Below are 27,897 nucleotides of genomic sequence, written 5' to 3'. Positions count from 1 at the left end.
AAAATTTCAAATAAGACAATGTGAGAGATGATTTGGTGCTCCTGTGACACATCAGAATGAAATAAGTGAATCATACATCAGAGAAACAGACAGATGGTGTCCTCAATGTGATGTCTGAGATTCAGAAACGAATATCTAAATTGTTGTTATAACAATAAAATGAAACTTGCTCTTCTGCAGCTTTATGATGATGAACTGAAACTATTCTTTGATGAGAATACTGAGGAAGCTAATCATATCAGGATAAATACCAAATAATATATATGCAGTTACCTTTTTGCTTCAGTTGGTGTAAAAATTACTCACCTGCAAAAAAAAAATAAAGTTCTAGAATTCAAGGACAAACATACCATTCTACTACTCTGTACATGCAAATAATCACCCAACACATAGGCCAACTTGTATTACTGATGCTAGTGAAAATTTAAAACATCTCAAAATTCAGATGGTTTGCCTTATGTGGTAAGCATAAAACAAGAAATTACATTTCATAATTCATATACTGAGTTAGATATAAAAAATGTTTTTAGTAGAGTTATAAAAACAGGCACATTCAATAAGAACTGATAACATCATCATTATCACCCTTTAACATCATTTTCCATGTTGGCATGGGTTGGACTAGGTAAAATGTAAATGTAAACTGCAGTTAATATGTAGCTTAAATGCAAATATGAACTGCAGCTCAAACAAGGTCCTGACATCAGGTGATACAATTTTCTTATAAATAATAAAAATCACTGCTCTGTTTATTGGTGAAAATTTAGTTCCTGAAAAAGAAAAAAAAAACAAATCATCCCAGAAATATAGCACTGACAAGGATCTGTTTATCTTGCTGTTTTTAGCCAATGTTACTCTCTTATTCCCCAACAGAGAGCTTAAACAGCACAGTGATCAGCAACATGTTAAAGAACAACAAGCTCGTGTTTACAATAAGATGGCTGTACAACAGTTCTATTACAATAATCTTGCACATAGAGGTGGCTTCAATGTCCTTTATAGATCAGGAAAGCCAACAATATTTAGTTGACAGATATGTCAAGGTTGTAAGAAACAATCAAAGTCAGCCATTAGTTGAATGGTACAATAGACTGATAGATCACCTTACAACTAGAGAAAACCAGAATTTATTACCTTGTATTAATACTCTAAGTTACCTAAATCATAATTCTTTGTTAACATCAATCTATTGTCTAATCCTTTATCATAAAAATCTAACAAAATGAAATAATGTCATGAAGATATATAAATTTGTACATTCAAATACAAGAAAATTTATAAAACCTGGTATTTCCACAAGAATTTCCTGCAAGCAATATTTATTCTAGTAAAGTGACGACAATAAAACTGCACTGTCCTTAGTATTGAAGTATCAAGTATTTGAACTATCTTTACAATGACAAACTTGAAATTATCAAGCCACCACTGCAGTACACTAAACGATAAGATTGTTAGTTCACAGAAAACTACAACATACAAAAAAGTGACAGCAATCCAAAAAGTTAGATATCTTTTCAACAACACTGAAAATTCTGTGGAAAATTCTGTTCTTCAAATCAAAGTAACTAGATTAATTCATGGGAGAATATCTCCATCTGTATGACTACAATATATTTATATGCTGTGCTGCTGCTTTATAATGAAAGCGCTTGAGAAATGAAGGAGTAATAGTGAAAAGCTAAATCTTTTTTAGTGCAAAAATTTGCATCACTGCCTCATTGTTTGATGGCCACACAAATTCTGCAACACACAATTCCACAAAATTGTAGCAGTTAAACAACTGAACCTTGATATTACGAAAGGTCATTTTCATCTCCGTGAATTGACTATAGATCTCCAGTGAACAACCTCAAGAGAAATAACTTCAATGTAATAGTGCTAAAAAAATTCAATTTTTTAATTATTATAATTTAGTGTTCCTTATAGCAATAGTATCTTCAACTACACTGGAAGGAAAACCAAATCATTCACTAGATAGCAATAATTATATTGGACATTTTATAATATATTCCATTATTTTGCAACATTATTCCTAATTAAAGCTTGGGTTAAAATTTAGAAGGAGGAAAAAAAAGACTTCTACACAGAAAAATTTTGAACAATACAAGGCCTGAAACAGTGGTTACAGAACTTTTTTTAGCACTAGATATCCCATTAAATTGCTCCAATTTATTAAATATTAGCTATGCATGAAATCTAAATTATAATTTATAGATTTCAAAATTGAATTTTTCCATGTCATTAACCAATTAATTGAGCATCAATGAAAATATTACTTCTTTTTACAAAATTACATGAGAAAGCATTTGTAATTGTAGAGAGAAAAATTTACAATTTCTAAACAAAATGAAAACTGAACAATTAATGATCATTAATCCAAAAAAGCAGATATTTTTTTTACATTGTGGAACTTTTTGTCGGCACAAGATCACAAATTTTGGCGGAAAAGATTTCAGTTTAATTGGAACCCACTGTAGACCCATATTTATTTTATCAACCCCATGATGAATAAAGGCAAAGTCAATTCTGAAGGAATTTTAACTCAATACATAAAAAAAAAAAAACTGCAGAAATATTTTGTCCAACTCAACACAAATTCCACCGTCCCCTACACTTTATTGGAAAATAATGATTTCTTCCATCAGTACAAAACCAAAAATCTGGAGAGAAAGAGATATTGACTTTCAGTATAATAAGGATACTATTGCAATTGAACTCAGAGGGAGAAAGGCTAAGTTGACTGTAGCAGTATTTGAACTCAAAGAATAAAGGAATGTAACTAAATGCTGCAAGAGCATTTTGTTTGGTGCAGTACAATTTCCACCAGCTGTTGTGTTGCTTATGGAAAAGAAGTTTGCTTCACAACCACATAGTTTCTGGTTTGGTCCCACTGTGCAGTACCTTGGGCAAAGCCTTGTGGATGGAATTTGGAAAGCATTCAAAAGAAGCCACTCAGTTGTGTATCAGTATGAGATGACAGAATCAGTGAATCTAAAGATTAAAAAAAAATTTTTTAACTTGCCGAGTTTGAATGAAGGTCAGAGAACAATGATCCTTGCAAGCTCTCTGAGATTGGTGAGATTGATGTTGTTAAATGTTCTGTATAAACTGTTGCAAGTCAACACCTACATGGAAGGTATAAGCTGAGTTCTGTTCATCTTTAGAGGGAGTATGGTGCAGTGATGTTTTTCTGACATGAGTAGGACTTGAAATGTTAAAAAGAGACAAGGCTAGTTTAACCCTATTGGAAAATGCTCTCAAAGTATCTGACTATACAATCAATGTAGGTTTGGCATGTGGTACCTAGGCTTGTGGGTGATGCATGGTTAGGGAAGGTCACAGAGAAATGAAACGGTTATATCATTTGCTTAAGCATGGATGTTGCTATATATATATATATATATATATATATATATATATATAACAAATAGTAAATGAGTATATGCATATATACGTACAGGTATGTGCATACCGACATCCACCTGTATGTATAGGTGCATATCTGGGTACAGGACATTGCAAACAAAACGTAGACGAGAAAACACACAAGCCACATAGAGAACATTCTACTTCATCAGCTACCCCCGTTTTAATACCACTCCCCTGCTAATTTTTGTGATTCAACCAAAAAAAGCCTTTTGAATGCTACCAGTCAAATAACCATATTTAAATTTTTCACTATATTGCTTTATTCATACACACTTTCTTTCTCCACCTTGACCAAAAATATTTCCCCATCCTCTTCCCTCTAAATGATATTTTCTTCAAACACCAATCCCCTTACTAAATTGGTGGAAATGGGTGTTTCTTTCTTGAACAAACTTTGAGATTCTGCTGAGATCTTATCACTAATACAATGAACGTGTGTATTACCACACTCTGTGAAAACTATATTTCAGGACTGAAAATATAAATCTGTAATGTATGGTGTGCACAGCACACAAATAAGTTTCATATAACATGTAAAACTTAACCCTTATACAACTTCTAACACTACTTTTTTGTTAAAATGCAGATGTCTTTAAGAATGTGATTATTGAGATCGATTGATTTATGAACAAAATTTTGAATAAAGCCTTTTTTTATTATTGCAGCATTGTTCTATACTAAACACAGTGTAAAAAATCAGTAGGCTTTGTCCAAAAAAAGCTACTGTATTACATAAAATATTTCAGTTTTTAAAATATATGACCTAAATAGATGTATTTTACACATGAAGGAAGTGTTAATACTAGTCAGCTGACCTTGCTTAAATTCATCCTTTCTCTCACTCCCTTATATTTCCTTCTTGTTCTGTTATTCAAATACTTATTTCTCCCCACATTTATATACCCTGTATCAGACTGTGCTCTCCACACACTCTGATTGGATCTTCCATGCATCAACACGTACATCTGTGCGACAATGTAACCTTTAATTTAATCAAGATATCCTTGGACTGAAGAGTAGCCAGTGGTATACACCTTACTTGGAATTTTACTTCTGAGGTTCCATCCACTATGAAACATATAACTAATTATATATATGATAATAAGATAGGGGGAGAGAGAGAGAAAGGAAAATAGAGTGTGGGGGGATGGAGATAGATAGATAGAGTGAGAAAGAGGATGACAGAGTAGAAGAGAAATATATAGAGAGGACTAGTCAGAAAGAGTGAACAAGTCAAAGAGAAAGAAATGTCAAAGAAGTGAGAAATGTTAAAAGGTGAAGGAGAAATTTTCTTTCAGAATTTTCAGAGATCTTGTCAATTCAATATTAACAATGTTTACATTGCCTGCATAAATATGTATTTATCAGAGCTGGGAATATCACCCACCCATTTCTAAATGGTTTCAAATGGAAAACAGTATGCCAATGTTGAGGGAGGGGTGCCTTAGGATGAAATAATTGAAGAAACAAGTGAGCCAGCAAATACTTTTTAAATTAAGAATATCTAAAAGAAGAATATCCCAAATGTAAATTCCTGGGTGTGTCCATGCAATAAAAGTGACAATTAAGCTGGCAATGCGCCATTATAAAAATTTGGTTTGCCAATTGAATGCAGGAAAAAACAATGTAAAGAGAGCAAAAGCCAGTACAATGAGGGAGAAAAATGATTTTGCGCTGATCACATTGACTGCAATAAATGATTTTACAGAACTTAACAAGCTTTGGTGGAAATGGGTGTTTCTTTCTTGAACAAACTTTGAGATTCTGCTGAGATCTTATCACTAATACAATGAACGTGTGTATTACCACACTCTGTGAAAACTATATTTCAAAACTGAAAATATAAATCTGTAATGTATGGTGTGCACAGCACACAAATAAGTTTTATATAACATGTAACAATTAACCCTTATACAACTTCTAACACTACTTTTTTGTTAAAATGCAGATGTCTTTAAGAATGTGATTATTGAGATCGATTGATTTATGAACAAAATTTTGAATAAAGCCTTTTTTTTATTATTGCAGCATAGTTCTATACTAAACACAGTGTAAAAACATCAGTAGGCTTTGTCCAAAAAAAGCTACTGTATTACATAAAATATTTCAGTTTTTAAAATATATGACCTAAATAGATGTATTTTACACACGAAGGAAGTTTTTATGATAATGCATTTTAAAATTCATAACTGCCAAAGATGCGAAGTAACTAGTATATACTCTGTTATTTAATGAAACAAGTAGTTTTGTTCTTTTCTTGCTAAATTAAAAACCGTTGCATACTTCAAACGTCCAGAAGAAATTTAACTTTTAGATATCCAACCACCTAAGATTGCCCTAGTTCTATAATACAGACTTCTTATTTTCAAGTGATCAAAATTAAACTTTTCCTAAAAGTTTCATATGTTCTAAAGCCCAGCTTTAATGACAAAGATATTTCACTAAATTCTTAATTATTTTCAAAATAAACTCAAACAAAGGTGGTGCTCCAGCATGGCTGCAGTCAAATATCAAACAAGTAAAAAAAAAGTGGAGGGGCGGGCAGTGTATTTCAATAGAAATACAGTTACATAAATGTTTACTAGAAATGTTGATAATGTTGTACATGCATTGAGGAATAGTATGAAAGAGATATAAAGTAAAATAGTAAAATAGGTTTACAGATATATTTACAGATATAAATTTTATATGAACTGTTAATTTAACATGTGTCACAATATATGAAAAAACCAAAAACAATTCAGTGAAATATCTATCTTCAAAAAACCATTAAAGCATATACTAACATTACTGAGTATTTAACATAAAAATTTGTTAAAGTCAACTCTTTTTTTTTTCTTTCTGACTACTAAAATAAGTGATTACAATCTACAACCATTTACACTTTTCGTAATTACTTCAGTTACCACAATATGAAAATAGTTGGTAAAGAATAAATTCAAAAAAAAAAAAAAAAGAAAACATAAATAAGGGCAAGAATATGACAACTACTTATGGGTTATACAGAAAAGAATTATGCAATAATTGTCAATATCTTTTAATATTTTAGTCAGAGGTAAGTCAGCAAGCATGACACTTTGTATGGTCTTCAAGGTTGTTGGAGGAAAGAATGGAAAACTTACAACACCTAGGTTATCCTAAGGTCCTATGTGCCAGGTGAGTAGGACCTGGCCCAAATACTTGAAACAGGCACCCAAGAAACAAGTTATGATGTTAAACCAAGAAATGCAATAAGTCTACCATTCAAGAATAGGTACACTTCATCCAATGGACTTCAACATAATTTTCTCTAATTTCACTTATAAGGTTTAGGTCAACCCACGGCTATGGCTGAAACACTTCTTCAAAGTACCACAGTCGGCTCAATACCGTGAAATAAATAACTGCAAAGCAAACTTCATCATATACCTACACCATATATATTTTCATATAGTTGCTGAAATTTCTTGTTCTGCAATGATCTACAAATGCTTAAAAATGATAAATCAACAAATTTGATCTTCCATGTACATGAGCAACAAAAATAATGAACTTAATGGATAATTTAATTCAGTATGTGGTCAATGTCCTTTTATAATTAAATTATACATTATGCTTGTTTCCCAACACATTTCAGTATTTATTATGAACATTCTTTATATATGAAGCTAGGTGCTACAGTGCCAATAAATAATAATATGTTACATTTCTACTGATGATGACTAGTAAGTCAGAAACATTGACTTTTCTTCTTTGTATACTTAACCAAAGAATAATGTTAGCTAACCTTTAAATGTTTCTTAATCACCAAATTTAAACCCTTTGATGTTAAAAATGGAAATAAACCATTTTTAAAATACTGAAAGGAAAGTTCATTTTACTTAGTATGAAACCAAAAATAAAAGACATTATTAAAATTCAACAAAGGTAAAGGTATGTAGGTAAATATATGAATATTTACTTTTAAGACTTTCTTATATGCAGAAATGGTATCTTCTAAAGTTATTATGTTATACAATTTAGCATTCAGTATTAGTGACTCATGAAGTACATGTTGAAATTTGCAAGAAGGGAAAAAAAAATTAAAATTTTCAATATCCAGATTATATGCACTGTTATTTCTTAATTGTATAAATATGATCAATAACAGATAAAGGGCATGAGAAGAATTGTAAACTATAAAGACTAAAACTTCTTAGGTAGATTGCAAATAATCAAAAGAAAAAAGACTGTAAAGCTAGGAAGAGGATTAATTGAAGACAATTACAGATAATTGTTACTATGAAGGATGCATTTGAATGAAGGAATTTGAATGAAAAAACATGAAATTATGTCAAAAGCAGCAAATTTGTAATTAATTAGATGATTTGAGTAAATATCTTAATTTAGTTTAATATAATTTACTACTTGTTAAACTTTCAAAATTAAAGATAATATTTGCTCTAAACCACAACTAAAACTATTAATCAATGAATATTCTTAAAGTTTACTTTCTACAAGTGGCAGAGGGAGAGGAAGACGTAATATGCTGAAATAAAGGCTAAAATTAGTACCAAAGTACATTTCTGTTGTTGGTTCAAATCCTACTGAAGGCAACCCAATAATATAAAATAACTTGTGATATTAGAACTGGTTTATGATCAACTACCTATCTCCTACATAAACTAGCTTTGTGTCTAACCAAAAGAGCTGTTTTCTGAGTTAAAGTTAATAACAAATTTCAAAGAATTTATATACTAAATCATCGATAGGAACATAATTTATTAAAACGCAATAGAACACAGCTGCAAATGATTTGACTAATATAAATGACTCCAAGAGAAATACATTTTTCATAACATATTGTAAATGAGTTTAAAAAAATCAATCTTTGATATTTAATAACTTACATGTTTTAAAGAAAAGAACTTAATAAAAAGAATCTTTAATCTCTGGGAAAAGATTAAATCTTTAGGATAAAATAAATTCAATTGCTTTAATTTAGCAAATCTAGAATTATAAAAAAAAAAATATATATGGTATAAAAGAAGGATATCTAATTGATAAAGAAATAAAGTTTAAAAACGTAAATGTTGATTATGAAACAGAACAAAATAGCCAACTATTAAATTCAAGCAACTTCTATTATATGGCTTTTGTTACATTTTACACTCATTAAAAGTGAATTCAGCAAACTTGTACAAGCTGTTAGAATTCATGACACCTAGTTTGAGATAACTAAATTGTTTCATGTAGTTTAACACTTTGAAACAGAACAGCTGTTGTCTAGGTTTTTCTTTTTTGTTTCAGTTTTGTTTCTTTTTTTTTTTTTTTGTAGAATGTGCTTATTAAGGTTTCCTTTGTAGTATAAAAGATTTTTCAATACCATTCCGTGCTAACATGAGTTTCACCCTTCTAGTACTAACTTGCCTGATACCTTCTCTAGTCTTATCATAGTTTTATATAAGAACCTTTTAAGTCATGTTCCAAACACTAGCTTAATATCTTTTGAAGTTCATGTAATATCAATATATGCAACTGAAACCTGTCAAGCCGTTCCTCTCTCACCGTCCTTAAGTAATTGATACTGCACACTCCTTCTTATACAGGTTACCTGTGAAGAAATGAAATTCACAGTGAAAGAGTCCTCCCCCCCCTACCAGTTGGTGTTAGTGTTCAACAAAATATCTTACAATAGCAGCCAAATCTCCCTCAAATCACAACCTATCAACTAAAAGGATATTCTGAGCAATTGCAAATATACAAAAAGAAAAAAAAAGAGATAGGATGATCATGACTAAACTGTGTAAAGAAGCTGATGAGTGAGCAAAGACATGGGTTGTGGGGTCTCAGTAGATGTGTTACTATAGAGCTGATGCCTTAAAAAATGCATCCAGCACACTCTGTAAAATGGTTGATCTTAGGAAGAGCATAAAGTACCAAGCCAAAAATGAAATGCAAGATGAGGTCCTCAACTCATCGTGGCAAGTAGCACCTTCAAAATATATGCCAGTTGGTCATGATGGCCTGTCCAATCCATGTTATCATGGAAACATGGAAAACAGATATAAATATATTTTATTTAGGAAAACTATATGGAGGGCAGTGTTTCTCTTTATATAAATTGAAAAAGATACTTTACTAAATTCTCTTAAAATTTCATTTCCAAGTTTGAAGCATCTGCAGTATATTTTATTAGAAATATGTTAGCAAAATTCTTACTGTGACCAAACCAATTTATCTGAGATACATAACATTCTCAGATCTGACCTAACCAGTTTTTTCTAGGTCTTCCTTAGTATGTCTACATCAGTTATAGTTGTTTACTTTTTCATCTTTCCTAACATGTCTGTAGCAGCACAGATACCTTTCCCAAAAATTACCAATACTTCTAATGCTCAGCTGCTGTCATAAACATCTACAAGTTGACTAAGAACTCATTAAATATAATCGTTATGTCTAATCAAAACATTTCATCTCTACTCAAACTAAACTTTAAAGAGAAAAGCATATTCAATACATGAATTTTAATATTACATTTCATGAGAGTATCACTAAACTATGTTAAATATTTTTAGTTAAAAAAATTACTGAAGTATGAAAACATTTCATCAGTAAAGACATGAAATACTTCATTTGATATTTTAGTGAATATACAAGGTATGCATTAAAACATTACTGAAATAATTGTGATATAACTTACTGTCATTTGCAGTTGAATAAACAAACTTCAAAGTACATAAAATGCAATGTTGGCCCTTTATGATTCTTTAAGCTCTAGCAAGGAGAAAACTAATGACAAATGAAATTGCTAAATGTCTGAGGGTTTGAAGAGTTACACTCTCCCCTAACTAGAACGTATTTTACGATGTTTGCTTGCACTTGAATGCCTTACGCATAGTTAATATTAGCTTTTTGACTGCCATGTTATTGTCCTCTTCAAGATTAATAACAGCTCTTAATCCATTGCAGAGGATCTGTGCTGCAATGGATTAAGAGATGACACTAAATCAGATGAATTCTTATATCTTAAAAAACAAATTCTAATCTCAAAGAGGACAATAACATGGCATTCAAATAGCTAATATAAACTAAGCATAAGGCACTCAAGTACAATCAAACATGATAAATAACTTCTACATAGGAGAAAATGTAAACTCTTTAAACCCTCAGGTATTTGGTAATTTCAGTTGTCAGCCTGGTACAGTCAGTTCTCAGTCAAATTGTCCAGCCCACGCCAGCATGGAAAGTGGATGTTAAACGATGATGATGATTAGATATCTCTTCGCCAGAGCTTAAAGATTCATGAAACCAACATCACTTCATGTAGAAAAGAAAAAAAAAAAACAAAAACGACTTTCACTGTTAGCATCACTAACAAGGTTTGGAAACCACATGAGCATTATCTGCTTCAAGTGGAACGAGGAGTAGATGGCTTTTACTGACATCAAATCAAGCATTGAAAAGAGTTCATTAGACAAGTTCTTATAATGCTTTATTATTAGATTGCTTTTTGCATTGAATGATCACTAATTCTTGCTATGATGCACTTGCATTAGTAGGCAAGCTATTGTTTCTGAAAAAAAAAACCAAGCATTTAAACAATTTACAAATATATATGAAAATTTAATACTAACTCTTACACATCTGTTTAGAAATATGAAAATCCATTTAGGCAGTTTAGAGTGTGAAGTTAATTTTAGAGAATTGTTAGACAATTTTTTTTTTATTATAAAAATTCTAGTAATTTGTGCACAAATATTGAAGTAATATGTCTGAGTAGTTATTTAATGAAGAAGATGAATGAAACAAAAAAATCTTAATTGGAATGGATTGGTCTGTAATATGAAGTCTAAGTTTTAATCTCCATCTAAGGGACAAAATAAAGAAAATTCAAACAATTCTTCAGAAATGCTAGAAATACACTAAATGAGAATGGGTCTTATCACAGAATTTGCAGGTGAGATAATTTTCTACTTTGCTGGTTCCAAATTTCAGGTTAGCCACTGCCAGTCTGGTTAATGCTTTATATCAAGACGTTTAACTATACATTCTTGTGCTAACAAAATTACCTTTCATATTTCTCATATTCTTTCATCCACTCTAAGACACTTAACAATAATAACTTCTGTCAAAGAAAACCTTTAAATATGCCTTGTAAAGGTGATCTAATAAACGTTACTAATTGCATTGTCTAATCCCCAACATACAAAAACAGTGGTTCTTACTTTACAATATGCTCAAAAACATGCTTTGGACATTTCATGAACCTGGCAAAAATTGTTTGAAGATGAGTTTGCTTTTGCAAGTGTGAATAACTCCTTTAGCTTTGAACATTTACATGACATGCTTAAACATAAAATTTTCTGTGACTGAAAGCAGTCTTCTTAATCTACACTAACCACCTCTCTGTAACTGAATACAGTCTTCTTAATCATGGATATCTTAGTGTGTAATGTTGAAAAAATTGTCGTTGACATGATCGACAATCACCAGTCACTCATAGATTGTCATGCAGTTTTCATAAAATCTCTTTCGCTATAACTACAACAGATCTTTTTACTTGCTGGGTGTGCTATAACCCTGTTTGAAACTGTTTCATGAATATGTTTCAACTTATGTCATACTTTGCAGTATAACCTTGCTGCATACTAGAAAACACAAATCCTCAACTTCTCAAACACTGTTATTAACTTGCACAATCCTAAGTTTCTACTTTTCAGCTACTTTCAGAAGAGCTTCATGAGGATAATAATAAGAAGGATTATGATAAAGATAAGAGCCATACACTTGAAATGAGTTCTTAAACATGGCAAACTTTATATGATGCAATTCTATGCAGGGAATCCATATTCCGCTATAGAAAGAAAATTAAAAACATCTAAAAATACTGATAGATATATACATACTATAATCTGAGGGAAAACTTCATAATATATTTACACCAGACTATAATTATTCATAAAATTTATTATTACTTGATAAATATCCAGGCAAAGTTCTTGATTAAACTATCAGCCCATGATTACGAAGAGTTGCAAACCAAAGCTTAATATTGTTATCAAACCTATTTCAGAGAGAGGAAAGAGATTAATTTAATGCTTATAAAATTGTACAAGTAGTAAAACCTTTTATGAAGGAAAAGCCATACTGCTAATTCAATGTACAATTTTCTATAATTGAAAAAAATGAGTGAAGCAAACAATATATTCAGAAATAATAACTATTGTTGCTACAAGGGCAATGGATGAGAGGACATCAGAAGGACACTGAAACTGAAATTAATGAAGCGTGACAATACAATATACAAATATGTGATATAGTCGCTGGGTAGGACGATTGTTACTTAAGGCCTATCAAAGAATTTCAGAGATCAAAAGATTGGCTTGTCTGCTGAGTGCCTTCTGTCAGCTGTGTTCCCAGCCTACAGACACATATGCTTACTTCTCTCATAACTTCTCTCATAACTTTCAAAAACTTTACTAGAGGGCAAGTACTCTCTCTCCACCCTTACCATTCTTTCCAAATGAAAACTGAAAAGTAATTAAGGACTTAACCATTGAGACAGTGTTTGTCCTTAGCCCTTTCAGCTGCTTGCACCATACTACCTCTTTCAATATAGCCACCAGACAGAAATGAAAGACCAAAAGAAGGTGATAGGACAATCATCATAATGGACTGAGCAACCTAATTTCTGTTAGGATGCAAAATAGAAATTACATTTGCTTTTTGTCAAAATGGATGAAATTCAGGGTCCTTTCAAAAGATACTAAAAGGATTGTGAAATGTTATGGAAAGAAAATAGAATGCTATAATAAAAGCATTAGTAAATTTTGAAAGTCACAAGCAAATTCTTTTGCATTTTTAAAAGCCTTATATTCAAACCAATTTTTAAGTTTAAAATGTTATGATGATAAAAAAGCAAGAAAAATACATTTACTTCTATTCCATTTGCTAAATCACATTTGTATGCACATTTAAAATTTATGATTAAAAAAATTATAGATTATTAATCTAATTATAAGATCAAAAATGATTATTAAAAAATCCAAAAGATTTCAGATATGCCAATCATATTTGGTATTTAAAGTTGAAATAATTTAATTAATAATACATAATGATTTGAGGCATATTAAAAAAAAAAAAATATTACAGCAAAATGACACAATTTAAATTCACCTACATTAAGAAAAACAAAATTCTTATTTTAATGTTCAGACATGAGCATGCATATTTATCTTTTGAAAATGAACAGATAACATGAAAATCTTTTAATGTCTAAAATGGAAACATTATGTTCAACAGTTTCCTTAAGTTATGTAATTCTTTATGCTATATCCAATGCATTTTAACTTTTCAGAACAACTAATCATCATAACAATACTAAAGACATACCTTATATCCAAAAGTAAGAAATCAGGTGCCTTCAATACTTCTCTCATATAATTACCCTTAACAATTCTCTACTAGTATTAGCTGCTTTCCTATATAATTTATACAGTAATATCTAATTCTTTTTTCTTTCCTTTCTTCCTTTTCAATTCTGACTATATTTCACTACCATGTAGCATCATATACCTTGCCAACAAACAATGGTAAATCAATGTTCTCGAATCTAACAAAGCAAGCGCTCAAAATGTTAAAACTAAAGTTATTCTAGGAGGGAAATATATACCACTCTCAATGTGTTAACTTTTGTTCTTTCAGCGTCTACCTTTCATGTCTTATATAGATTAACGAATGCTCAAACTTCATGCTGTAACTTTTCCTCTAATTGTCTGTCATTCTTTATAAATCTCTGGCATGCTAGTTAAGAACACAACCTTAGATACACACTGTACAGCCTTTTCTATCATCCATAGAGAATAATCACTATTTTTCATATTGCCCAACTTTCCAAAGAATTAAAGTAAAAATAATGCAGCAAAACAAATTCATTTAAAAGAAAAAAAATATCAAGGAAATGAGCATGAACCAAATGAAAAAATGGATCAGAGATGACACCGCATGCTAGAAGGCTATATAAAATGTGTCTGCATCATTTTCAACAAAACTTAAAAGACTGAATATGCATCTAAGTAAAAGAAGTACAGTAGCAGTGTCACTTGTTAATGTAGATTATCAGTATGATGCAGATAACATTAGTTTTGTAGTATTTTATTGTCTAACGAAGTCTAAACACTCAGTTTATAAAATACATTGACATAGGCTAGCATAAAATTCTGAGCTAGAGAATGTGAGAGATGTGAATAATAAATATGTTGTATGTGAGAACAGAATGTTTAGAAGCTTGAGTTAACATTGTGACTGATGTTTATAATGGAAAGTGATCATGAAAACTTCTGCTCTTGCTAATAACTAAAGAATGTTTATTGTGACCAGTGGAATTTAATATGACAGGGAAAGACGAGCGACAAAGACAAATGTCAAGCAAAGACTTAAGAGATGAATATGCTTTACTGGAAAGATATTCAGCCTACAAACATTCTAAGAATGTTATGTCACTGACACAGATGAAGAATTGCTATGAACCGCTATTAGAGTAGAAATAGATCAACTATTTCAAAATTCTTTGGCACAAGTCAAGGAGACGTCTGCAGGCCTTTCAAAAGAATTCCATCTCTCATGTTTAATGATTACATAAAAATGCAAGCTAATTCTGTTTTAAAGGAATCTAGGAGGTTCCTTTAAAACTAAAATTAGTGTCTTAAATGACATGATAGCTTTATTGATTGAAAATTCATTTTCTTTCTCAATTGATTATTATAACTTGTATACTCATCTATATTCAATTACTTTAGGAAAGAAGTAAAAAAGTTAACTTCTAAGAATTCAGGTTAATTGATTATTTCATATGAAAATATATAAAGCATCATCTGCTTTTACTAATATCCAAATTTCTAGAGATAATTTTTTTTATTAATTTTCATAGGTGAAAACTATCTTATTTTTCTTTTAACACCTTGTTTCAAGTGTTAACAATAAATTTATATCTATCATTGATTGACCCAGGTGTATTTTTACAACATTCCATTTATATGAGTAAAGACAAACAAGAATTCAACTTCCTCCACTAATGGAGACAAATTTGTAGTCCATTAAGTAACATTAAAATCCAACTGTGAATGGATTTTAGTTTGTTTGAGAGGGCTATGTATATATATATTTTTTTTTCATTTAAAAATGATTTCAAAAAATCTTAAATACAAACCTGAAAAAAAAAAAGAAAATACAAAAATAAATTTTGTTTTATATTATTCAATTACTTATCTCTACAAATAGGAATTATAAACAATTTTCATTATTTTCTGCAAGTCTATAAATACATTATACACTTAATATAAAATCAAATCACAGTTGATGAATAAAGTGCTGACCAACCATGGAATGATTCACATCCTAACATCAGTACTGTGACTATGACAGAAATACACAAACGCAAACCTTGCTATATCAGTCCATTTAAATGTAAAGTGACAGTATGAAAAGGTGAAGCTTAATGCTATAAGCTATGAATATTGTATAAATGAAGAGTGTTCTGATGACTTGTACTGCTGACTTGAAATTGTGTGAAAAGTTAGCTTAGAGATAAACAATTGAAGTGAAAAGAGCTAATTTACTTACACAGGTATAAGAAACAAAGATTCATTCAACCATTCATAATCGTAAAGTAAGTTGTTTTAGATCTGCTTTTAGATTAATTTTTTGATAGTTAATGTACTATAAAATTTCATCAGATAGTAAAAGATTATAGACAAAAAAAAAGTTTTTCTTTTCTTCAAATAAAAACAAAAACAGAATCATAGAGATAGAGCTATTAAGGAGACCAGGTTACTGGACTTAAAGCCTTCTTACATGCACTGCAATTTCCTCTTAGCTAGAGCTCAATATTCTGCTTATCAATTAAAATAGGAACCATTCTTTATTTTGGTTTTAAAATTGTTTTGTATTAAGATGCCAATAACTGAAATGGTAAAATTAACCCAGCCTGGAATGCAAAATATGTTTCAATTTTATTACTATTTTCACTATTTTGGGTTGCACAATGTTGAAGACATCAGTTAAATAGTAATTAACAGGTGTAGAATTAATCAGGCAGGAAAATGCAAAATTAAGTTGTATAAGTAATCTGGTTAAGCAATGTTATAAAATAGTCCTCACTAAAACACTAATGAACTACATTCAGATGATGATGATAATAATAATCCTTTTATTAAAGGCACAAGGCCTGAAATTTTGGGGGTGGGGGCTAGTCAATTACATTAACCCCAGTGTTTAACTGATACCAAATTTATCAACCCTGAAAAGATGAAAGGCAAAGTCAACCTCAGCAGAATTTGAACTCAGAATGTAGACACGGACAAAATGCCACTAAGCATTTTGCCCGGTATGCTAACAATTCTGCCAGCTCTCTTTAGGAAGCTCCCATTCCCTAACAAATATTGATTCCATTTTCTTATCAGTTATACATATATTCCTGATTCTTCAAATTTGCTGGTTCCCTGTCAAATCCATTTGTTTCAGCTACTTTTTATAGCTCAATCTAATCTACTCCCACAGCTTAGACCTTAAATAAAGACTGCACCCAATCTAACTTTCTCCAGCTCAGGAATTTTCTTCCTGTCAATGCGTTTTGATTTACTAAGACCTCAGTATTTTAAATCTGACATTGCCTGCATTACTGTCAAATTGAAATGATGTGGTTAATGTGAAGTCTGAGGAAATTTCACTTGAAGGCAACTCAAAATACTGACACAAAATCTTACAGCAAAAAACCCCCAGCTTTATGAAAAGAATAACTTGGTAATGAGAACAAGCATATAATTTGAATCTTCAGTCGAGTAGAAAGTATGGAACTGATAAGTTTGCATACAAATTTAGGGAAAAAATGATATTGTAAGATACTAGCAGCTTTAATAGCTTATAAATAAATACATAAAAACATTATTTTATCATAATTAAACTTTTATATTCTACATACAAATTCATAGAAATTACCATCCACACTCAAACAAACACAAAGGCACACAAAAACAAAAAAAGCACAAAGACATACAGTGTGCTAGTTTGAAGTCTTTTTCAACAGAACATCAACAATTATGAATGGTCCTAAAATTGAGTAAAATATATTGAACTAATGAAAATGTTTGATACAATAAACTAAATTTCATACAAGGTATTGATATGAAAAAACCTTTATTACAATAAAATGTTATTTAGGGAAAATACTATTTGTTAAAGACCTAAAAAGATTGAGTAATATATCAAGTGAAGAAAGTTGTTTAGACCTAGGTTTGACTGTACAGTCTTATAATTAAAGGCAGTTGTGAACATCCATCTTATTTGCTTAGCACTGTGTTCCAGGGACCACATTATCCAATTTGTCTTTTTTTTAAATAGTAGGGTGTGGTTTAAAAGTTATTTACCAGTTATTTCTAGCAAATCAAATGATTTGCAAAGAATCAAAGTTCAGTAGTTCAAACTAAAATATGCAACCTATAATTGGAGATTTCAAGAATTTCTCCAAGGCTCTTTTGGAATATATTACTATTTATGGTTGTCCTAAAAGGTTTATGAATGACATCTCAACAATTATCTTAAAAGTTGGTACAATTAACATATTGAAAGCAAATCTAAAAGTGAATGTAAATATTAATGAATCATCATAATTATTATCATCACTTCATATCTGCCTTCCATGCTGGCATGGGTTGGACAATTCAACAGTGGCCAATGGGAGGATAATGTTGTTCTCCAATATCTCAGTTTTAGCATGATTTCTAAAGCTGGATGTCCTTAACACCAGCCACTTTAGAGTGAGTACCAAGTGCTTTCTTTTTCTTTTTTTGTGGCACCAGCATTAGTGAGATTGACATGTATCCAACAAGAATAAAAAGCCCTCTCAACTGAAAGGGAATATAGTAGAGAGGGAGTTGGTTATATGCAAATTGTTGAGAGGTTAAAGTATGATAGATGAGACAGTTATAGTAGTATTAATAAAATAAGAGCAATTACAATCAAAAATGGTTTATATAGAAACAGAGGCAACTGTAATATGTACTCTTACCACAAGTTTCCCCATTGTATAATAATGAAGATAATAAATTTTAAAAAGTTAAAAGTTTAACTCCTTGTGAAGTAATCAAATCAAAATTCTATTTTGATAGCAAGTATGAAATTTCTATGGATAATCTTTGCATTACAATGTGATTCATGACACTGTGATCAAGAAGTTCTCAAAGTAAATTCAACAGCTGGCACGTGTGTGGGGGGGAGGGGAGAGAAGACTATTTGTAGAAAATCTAAAATAAGATAAAGAGAAACAAGTGTATACTTCTATAAAGTAAAATGCAGTAATGCTAAAACAAAAATTATGTGGAAGAGAATAAAAAGCCATAGAATTTCAAACAACACTTAAGGCCATGTTGCATATAGTTTTGCACTGTCATAAATATAAACTATACACATATGCTTCAGTGGAATGGAAGATGTAGAATGTATAATGCAAGCAAATAAAAAAAATGACAAATCTAAATTCTCAGTGAGTGTAAACTAGCTGAGAAAATGGCTTGATATAAGCAGATGCATGTAGTGCAGCATAAAAGAAAAAAATTAGTGTTTATAAAAATCAGATTAAACCTTTTGATACCAAAATGCCTCTTTTCCTATGCAACAAACTTGACTATTTTAAAGTGCTCTTTTTAAACAATAAAAAACAACATTAATTTCATGTAAGAATTTTTTGTTAGCTTGAAAGTTATTTTACTAAATTCCTCCAAGTTCTTGAATGTATTCCAAACCGAAACACATAAGCATAGTATTTTCTAAAAAAATATCATTGGGAAACATTGAAAAATGAACAAATGAATGATTGATGATAGTCACAAAACTGTAAAGTTAAATAAATGTTATAGAACCTGTGAGAAAGACTCACAGTAAAATGAAAAGTCAACTGACAGTGGCAATATAAGAAAGATTTTTTTTTTCCCCCCTACAATTTATTGGCTTCATAAAAAGTAGTGAGTTGGTAGAAAGCATAGTGTATTCAGTTCCAGACCTTTACGTTTATCCATTAAAATCCAACCTAAATTGACTTTGTTATTCACCCATACAGACATGATAAAGTACCTTTCATGTATTGGAGTCAATTAAATCAACTACGTACATATCTCCACAAAATGGGTGGCCTAGTGCCAAAGTTAAAAATTATCGACTTAATGTAAGTTGTATCATACTAGCATGTTTCACGAGTGCTTCCTACATAAAAATATTTTTTCTTTCAAGATCTATTTAAGTTTCCTTAGCCTACCTACATTTGAACTACCATCACTACTTACTCACAACCATTTTCTATCCAATAGACATCACACTTCCTCATCACATAAGTAAATTAACACAGAGCTCCTGCATGCAATCAATCAATTTATTCACTTTCTAAATCCACTTGCACATCCAATGAATCACACTCAGCTTGTTCCTTCAGACACTGCAATTTCTTCAACTATCTGTGATTCATTGCCATGCAATATTTCCCACAGGTTAAAACCTGCAAAGTTAAGAGGTGATTGCAAGCAGACAATTAGGATTCTACACCTGTTGCCATATGATAATTCCAGCTGTATAAGAAACAGGGTTGAAATATTTAGTGAAAAACCTAAAACATTTCTCAATTCAGCTTGTATTTTAGACTTCTGTAAGATTCAAACCTATAGAAACATAAATTGCAGTGGCTCATTTAAAACATTTTGCAGATCTGTATTGAAACAGAAGTACTAAGGTTAAGGATAACAGTATGCACTAAACAATGAAGAATGAATAAAAGATGAAGGAGAAATTAACATCAATCACAATATGTAAGAGACAAAAAATCCTCACAATCCATACTTTTACTTGGTATTGATAATATTGATGATACCAAAATAGATTTCAGATAATGCAAAGTATAAGAAAGATGACAGAATGTGAAAACAAGATAAGAGTATTGAAAATGCAAACGAACCTGTGTTGACAAAGCATACCACTTAAGTGGTTAATTTGTGGATTGATTCATAACAGGGAAGAATTACAAATAATCCTCAATATTATTTTACACTTAAGAGCAGCTTCTTCATTTACAAGATTAAGTTAGTTTTTAGTTACTGTTATGAAAGAAAGGGCTAAGTAATTTTGAAACCATTGCCTACAGTTGTTGGATTTTATTTTCCTTTGAGTAAAAGCCACTCGTCTTTCACTTGTTTCAATCATGGCAAGGCACTGCCTTTAGGGTATTGTTAATCATACTGACTCCAGTAAAATAAACACCAGGTTTTTCAGTCTGGTACTTATTTTATCAATCTCTATTTAACAATTCACTAAGCTACATTTGGTGATATAAAGCGACACAACTTAAAACTGGTTTAAAATGATAAACAGGTTTACACACACACACACACACACACACAATGAGCTTCTATAAAGCTCCCTCTATCAAATTGCACTCAAAGCACTGCCTCAATTAATACAACAGTAGATGGCTGTTGCCAAAATTTTGCAAAATGGAATTGAACTCAAAACCATGTGGTTGGAACCAAACTTAACCACATGGTCATGTAGGTGTGTTTAAAATATAAACAAATTCTTCAGCTATTAAGAGACTGATGTTTTGAAATTTACATAGCTGGTTAAGCAAAATTAGATATGTGCTGTTAAGTCATAACCACTATATCTAGCACTGCAGATTCTGAATGACCAACCTCAGCTAACAGAGAAAAAAGTTCAACATGATATAAAAAAAAAAAGTAACATTATTAATCCATTCAATAGTGTCTGTTCTCTTTGAAACACACTGGACAAAATTCAAAAGTAAATTACAACACAGGTCTTTTTTTTTTCTCCCAGGGACAAAAAAAAGATTCTGACATAAGAGCAATATTTTTTTTTTTATTAAAAAGTAGTGCATATTTGCTTTTCACTACAAAGATGAACATTGTCAAGCGAATATAACACATAAAAGACACAAGGATTACTAAGACTAAAGCATTTCTATGTTATGTGTTGATTCACATGTGCTAATGCTTTTATCAACTTTTATATTACACACAAATTTCAAAAAGCGATATTATTGGAAGATCAGTAACAGCAAAACCAATTTCTGCTGTGAAAAAATTACATAAAACTGCATAGAGCATATAAATTAATCCTCTATAAGAAAGTACTTCTTTCTTTACTCTAAAACAATTTCAAAGTTATAACTTCTAGAAAGAAGATGTCTGTCTAACAATCAAAAGATTGCAGTTGTCAACCTCATAGGGTTTCATCAACTTTGATGCAGTTGAAATCACATGTGATCTCTCATCCAAGCTGTGTTTTTATTGATTAATATCCAAAATAAATTGAGTGAAGTAGATTCAATAATTACAAGTATCCAATGAAAATTACATAGCAGACTATAACATGAATTAATGTTATATTATTTCTAACTTTGCTCTCAAACAATTTCGAGGATCATAATATCTTTCTTGGCTTCCCTGTTCTTTATAAGAGTTAAAACTTCTAAGCTGTATTAGACCCAGCTAGACATATATTTTCTAATATAAAATTAATTCATATACTCCATGAAGTTCCATTAATTTCATTCAACTGTAATTCCTGAATTTACACAACAAGATTTTAGATTTTCGATATATCCATAGACAGTTTGGTTGAGAGAGTATTAATAATTGTTCCTAGACCAAGAATATAACTGACCTGTGGTTGACCAATTACATATGGCTCCAACAGCTGATAAATTGTGATTTATCATTGTTGGAGCTACATATAGTTGATTAGTGCAGGCCAATTATGATTTAATAAACTATGATCAAAGACATTCCAGAAGGACCACATTGTCCAATGTTTGTTTTATAAAATGGCAGGATGTGATGTGAGAGAGGGATTTGGTTGCTATGTCTTGGAAGTCAAGTGATCATAGCTCAATGCAACCACAGGTTATCTAGTAAATAACCCCAAAACTGTTTGTTAGGGAAACACTAGAGATACTTTGTTATGGGAAATTAATTTACATAGATAATGTAAAATATCTTACACATCAAGACTGTAATTTCCTTTAGTCTGTCCAGGAAAAAAGGGACGGAAGATATTTAATACGAATATATCATAATATATATCCAGAAATAAGATACTATGACATATGTAAAATGTTTAATATTAGTCAAACATGAAATTCTAGACACAGCTAAAGACACTGTTCTCTCAAACAAATTTTTTTACATTGAATGTTCTTAGATATAAGTTGTTACATGCAATATGGCTTGGGAATATACTTTTGCCACTATAAATGATATCAAGTAATGTTACATAGGTGCACAATAATTATAAATTTTTTATTTTCAAATCGCAAAATAAAATAAATTCAAATTTTCAAGATATAAATATTAAATTATTACATTGAATAAAACAAATTACCTCATTTATATTTGTAAAAAATATATATTATCAATAACAATAATACCTTTTAACTATCTATCAAGTACAGAAGCAACATTGATTAATTCCTTATAAGGTAGCATGACATTTTCAGCATGAACTAGCAACCAACAATTAGTATTGATGATTGATATTTAATGTACTCTCTATCACACATATTTATACACACATATCTTAAAATTACTACCAGTCTCTCTTTCTCTCTCTCTCTCATATATATATATATATATATATATATATATATATATAAATATATATATATGAGGTGAACAAAAAAAGTATCTCTCCACACATTTTTGGTTGGAGTTATATACATTTAACAAATCTGACTCAGTTTCACATAAAGTTTTATAGGCGTAGGATATGTCCACATCTCATATGTTTGGAGATGGAGTAAAGAGAAATTAAAAATGGCTTCAGATGAGAGTATTTAAGCTTACATTGTTCAGTTCAGGTCAAGCATTTGATTTTGCTATCACAGTAACAATTTCTTTTAGGTGGGTTTACACAGTAGAACAGACAGGATGTTGGCATCACTTAATTAGCACTTGCAGGGTCTGGATATTCCAGCAACTTCAGCTTCTTATACTGGATGCTTTATATGGTAGGACAGAGAAGAAAATGGTGCCATTTTGACAGGATGTGGTGCCTATTTGATAGGATATGATATTTCAGCAACAACAGTTCCCTTGTAGGGCAGTAACCAATTTGATGGCATCAGGTCACATATGAATTTGTGTGACCAGTTCAAGTGACTGTAGTCTGTAATCTCAATAGGCAGAATCATATACATGGACATTGTGTGTGTATGTGGGGGGGGGGTAGCTAGACCTAGGGCAGTATATCCATGTTATTACTGGCTAATGCCGTGAAGATGTATGTATGTATATATGTACATATGTACATATGCATGCAAAACATATGCTTGAAAATTCATAGGGTTGGGGTAAGTCTAAGTTTCAAATAAATATATATTTATGTACACACGTATTCTTAGTCTCCTGTGTGTATGCTAATAAAGTGAAGGAGAGACTAAGTCTCCTGTGACTAAGAATCTGTAGAAAACATTACTCAGGGTGATGTCCTTATTCCATGTGCTTTAAGCACATTGAATGAAGCAGCAGTAGGAGTAGGAATAGGAGAGAGTGGAGATAGAGAAGTAGTAATAGCAAGAAGCAAAAGTAAAGGAGGTAAATTACAATTAATAGGTTGTAATTTGCCTCAACAATTACAAACAAGTTGTAATTGTATAAGAGGAGGTGTAGCAAAAGTGGTAGACAATAAGTGAGGAAGGAAGGCAGAGAGTAATGCCACATAAAGTAGCGTGATATTTTTAACATGAGCAAGCAATCAACACTAATGTTAGTTTGATATATAAGTTTGGAGCCGGCTTTATCACATCTATAGCTTTTTCAAAATATAACAAGGAACCATACCACGTGAACCAGTGTCACTTGGGTTTAAATCAAATCTTGATGTGTTATATAAAGTGAAGGTCACAAAAAATGAGAGGGTTGTAGACGGAATACATTTTGTCATAGGTCTACTTAATTAAGGTTGACTGGGGGGGGGGGGTAGACCCAAGCAACAACCAAACAATATAGCAGCCCAGAAATCACTGTTCTTTACTGTCACCAGCAAGGTCAACTACATGGTATTAAAATTGTAAAATTTATCAAATATACATCTATGTAATACTTATTAAACAATGAACAATATTTCAATACAAAGTAAAATTAGATTTTAAAACATTTACATACACAGGTGCTCTGTGTGTGTGTGTGTGTGTGTGTGTGTGTGTGTGTGTGTGTGTGTGTGTGTGTGTGTGTGTGTGTGTCTGTGTGTGTGTGTGTGTGTGTGTGTTTGTTTCTGGTAAGGAAATGTGAGCTTCCAGAAATTATATCATGGGAGATTGATTTATTTCAATTTATTGAAACCAGTAACAAATTTTATTAAGAATGTGATTATTTTCTTTCATTCATTCATGTTAAAGTTCTCAAAGCAATTTCTCTTTTTGATTTTCAATGTAAGCTATTAATCTAGATACAAGGCAGTTCCCATAACAATATGAAAGAAAGAAAATGAATTGGAGTGAACAAGAAAGTATGAGAGTGAATGAGAAAGCGACAGGCCTAATATTGGGTCATTCCATAAATAATGCAGTTTTTTCAATTGCATGAACTAAAAGTCAGAGGGGGACAGGGTAAACTATCTGCATCAATGTGCTATAAAAGCAGGTAGTAATTTTACCTTGCCCTTAGTGCAAGTTTTGAAGAATGCAGTTCGATTTTAACAGTTAGTTTTCCAAAGCTATAATGGAAGTGACAAAGGAGCATATTCGGCATATTTTGCTTTATAAGTTCAATAAAGGCAACAACACAATGGGAAGTGCGAGGAATATTAATGCAGTATATGGGGATCAGACAATAAGCATAAGCCAGTATCAATGGTGGTTCCAAAAATTCCAAGCCGGAACTACAGCCTAGAAAAAATGCCTCATCTTGGAAGACCTGTAAAGCTCAACAAGGACATCTTGCAAACCCTGGTGGAACAAAATTTCATTGTAACTGTTCAGGAACTAGCAGAAAAGCTTGGATTTAGTCATTCAACCATTCATCGACACTTGCGTGCCATTAGAAAAGTCAGCAAATTGGGTCAATGGGTGCTCTTCTTTGCTGTCACGTCATATAAATGAACAGTTTTTGGACCTAATAGTGACTGGTGATGAGAAATGGGTTCTCTATAAAAATGGCAAGTGCCGAAGACAGTGGGCAGGGAAAGGAGAAACACTGGTACTCCAGATTAAAGAAGGTCTTCACCCATATAAGATGTTATCTGTTTGGTGGGATATGAAAGGTTTAGTCCACTTCGAACTTCCAACAGATAACAAAGGAGATCTACTGCGAACAGCTTGAATAGCTGAAGTCAGCACTAAAAGAAAAATGACCATTTTTGGTTTCAAGACGAAAGGTGTTCTTCCATCAGGATAATGGTTGGCCACATACAGTGAGGATGACAGTTTCAATGGGAAACAATGCCCTACCCAGCATATTTACCAGATATTGCCCCCATCTGATTATCATTTCTTCCACAGTCTTCAAAATCATTTGGATGGAAAAAATATGAATTCTGTAGAGAGGTCAGAACAGTACTGAAGGAGTATTTTTCATCATGGACAAGTGAATTTTGGAAGAAGGGCTTTGCAAGTCTACCAGATAGATGGAAGAGCATTGTAGAGATGAAGGAGAGTATATTTTAAATTAAAACGGAACTTTGTTTACCTTAATTTTGAAAAATAAAATTAGTATTAAAAAACTGCATTATTTATGGGATGGCCCAATACTTTTTGAACCTCAGCAGACAAGCAAAATGTGAAAGAAAGAAAAAAAGAGTATTTCCAGTATTCTTTTACTGAGGGAGAGTAAAATTCCTTAATTCGAATATTTTCTCTCTTCATCTCCACAATATAAAATTTTATTTATGAAATGTCAAGACTATAACCAGAAGTAATAGAAACTTACTGACTGATTCTAAATAAATAATGTATAGTTGTCTATCCTCATGACAAACTGCCTCAATAAGTGATATTTATGACCAAATACTATAAAGGTATGAAATATTGGTTCATAACTAAAAGAAATAGCTAAATATACAGGCAAAACAAAACTTGGTATAACACTGAATTGTGAGTATAATGTGCATACAGAATATACAAAGCAAGCTAAGATCTCTACATTCAAACAGGATTATAGTGTATAAATATGAATTTCTAATAATATAAGGTTTAAGTCTAAAGCCAAAACACTTAAAAAGTGTGATCATTCTAAAAATCGATATCCACGTTGGTAATGAAAATAGAAAAATACTGATTAATGAGGAGGGGGAGAATTTGTTAAATCTTTTTTGCACAGAATTTCATGCCACACACAATATATATATATATATATATATATATATATATATATATATATATATATATATATATATATATATTTGAAGTTAAGCAACAAAAATTCAATAGGTCATAGCAGTACGTACGTTTCGTACAAGCTCCATTTATTCATGTAGTGATAACACTACAGAAAATACAATAAAATGTACTTCTCAGCTGCATAAAGGAATTTCATTTTAGAAAGTCATTTTGAAGATGTTTGCAAAAAACAAGAGTAAGAGAAGAAAACACATCTCGACTATGCTGCTGTTTCACAGACAAGTTGTTTGTGAAACAGCAGCATAGTCGAAATGTGTTTTTTTCTCTTACTCTTGTTTTTTGCAAACATCTTCAAAATGACTTTCTAAAATGAAATTCCTTTATGCAGCTGAGGAGTACATTTTATTGTATTTTCTGTAGTGTTATCACTACATGAATAAATGGAGCTTGTACGAAACGTACGTACTGCTATAACCTATTGAGTTTTTGTAGCTTAACTTCAAATTTTATTCACCAAATCTCTTGAATTTGTTTTTGGTTTTTATCCTACCAAATTCTGGTGCCTCAAACATTTTAAGTACCACATTTAATCTTTTGATTAAATCTATATTATTATTATTATTATTATAATATATATATATATATATATATATATATATATATGTGTAACGTTTTGTAGTTATAGAAAATATCAATATTTGTTCTTACTAATGCACCTTGAAAAAAAGAAAACTGTTTATCAGATAGTTAATCAATTTCTAAATGTTTACTTCTGCTTAATTTTTACTAAAAAAAATTTTTAAATATGAACATGATACCTCTATGCTAATTCCAGAAAACATTACAGTTGTTTATTTATTGAACTCCAGAAGTCTTGATTTGTAAACTAAGATTGTTTTGTCACGAAGTGCCATTCAATTGCATAATTTATTTTGCAAAGTAGGAAATTATTCTCCAAGTTGAGCTGTTTATTATTCTTAGAGGTATTTATTGGTTTTTCACTTTTCACTGAAATGTCTTCAAATTCCAGCAGAGAGTAAAAAAAAAAGTTGTTTTGTCAGTATACAAGGCAATACATCTAACTGTCACTGGTAAGTGAATATGGCTTAGTGACA

General features: G+C 31.0%; 1 protein-coding gene across 4 annotated transcripts in view; it reads right to left on the bottom strand.

Annotated features, from left to right (window-relative positions):
- Positions 1-27,897, bottom strand: part of LOC106873750 (sodium- and chloride-dependent GABA transporter 1) — a 227,901-nt gene that overhangs the window by 139,042 nt on the left and 60,962 nt on the right. Inside the window, exon 2 of one of the 4 annotated variants that reach the window (XM_089365879.1) lies at positions 274-306. The exons of the other annotated variants lie outside the window; for them this stretch is intronic. The gene's annotated coding sequence lies outside the window, so the exon portion shown is untranslated. The remainder of the gene's footprint in view (positions 1-273; positions 307-27,897) is intronic. 4 annotated transcript variants of the gene reach the window in all.

The sequence above is a fragment of the Octopus bimaculoides genome, chromosome 18, assembly GCF_046866305.1.
Source record: "Octopus bimaculoides isolate indiv1 chromosome 18, ASM4686630v1, whole genome shotgun sequence".
Lineage (NCBI taxonomy): Eukaryota > Metazoa > Mollusca > Cephalopoda > Octopoda > Octopodidae > Octopus > Octopus bimaculoides.
This window is presented reverse-complemented; position numbering and strand designations above follow the sequence as displayed.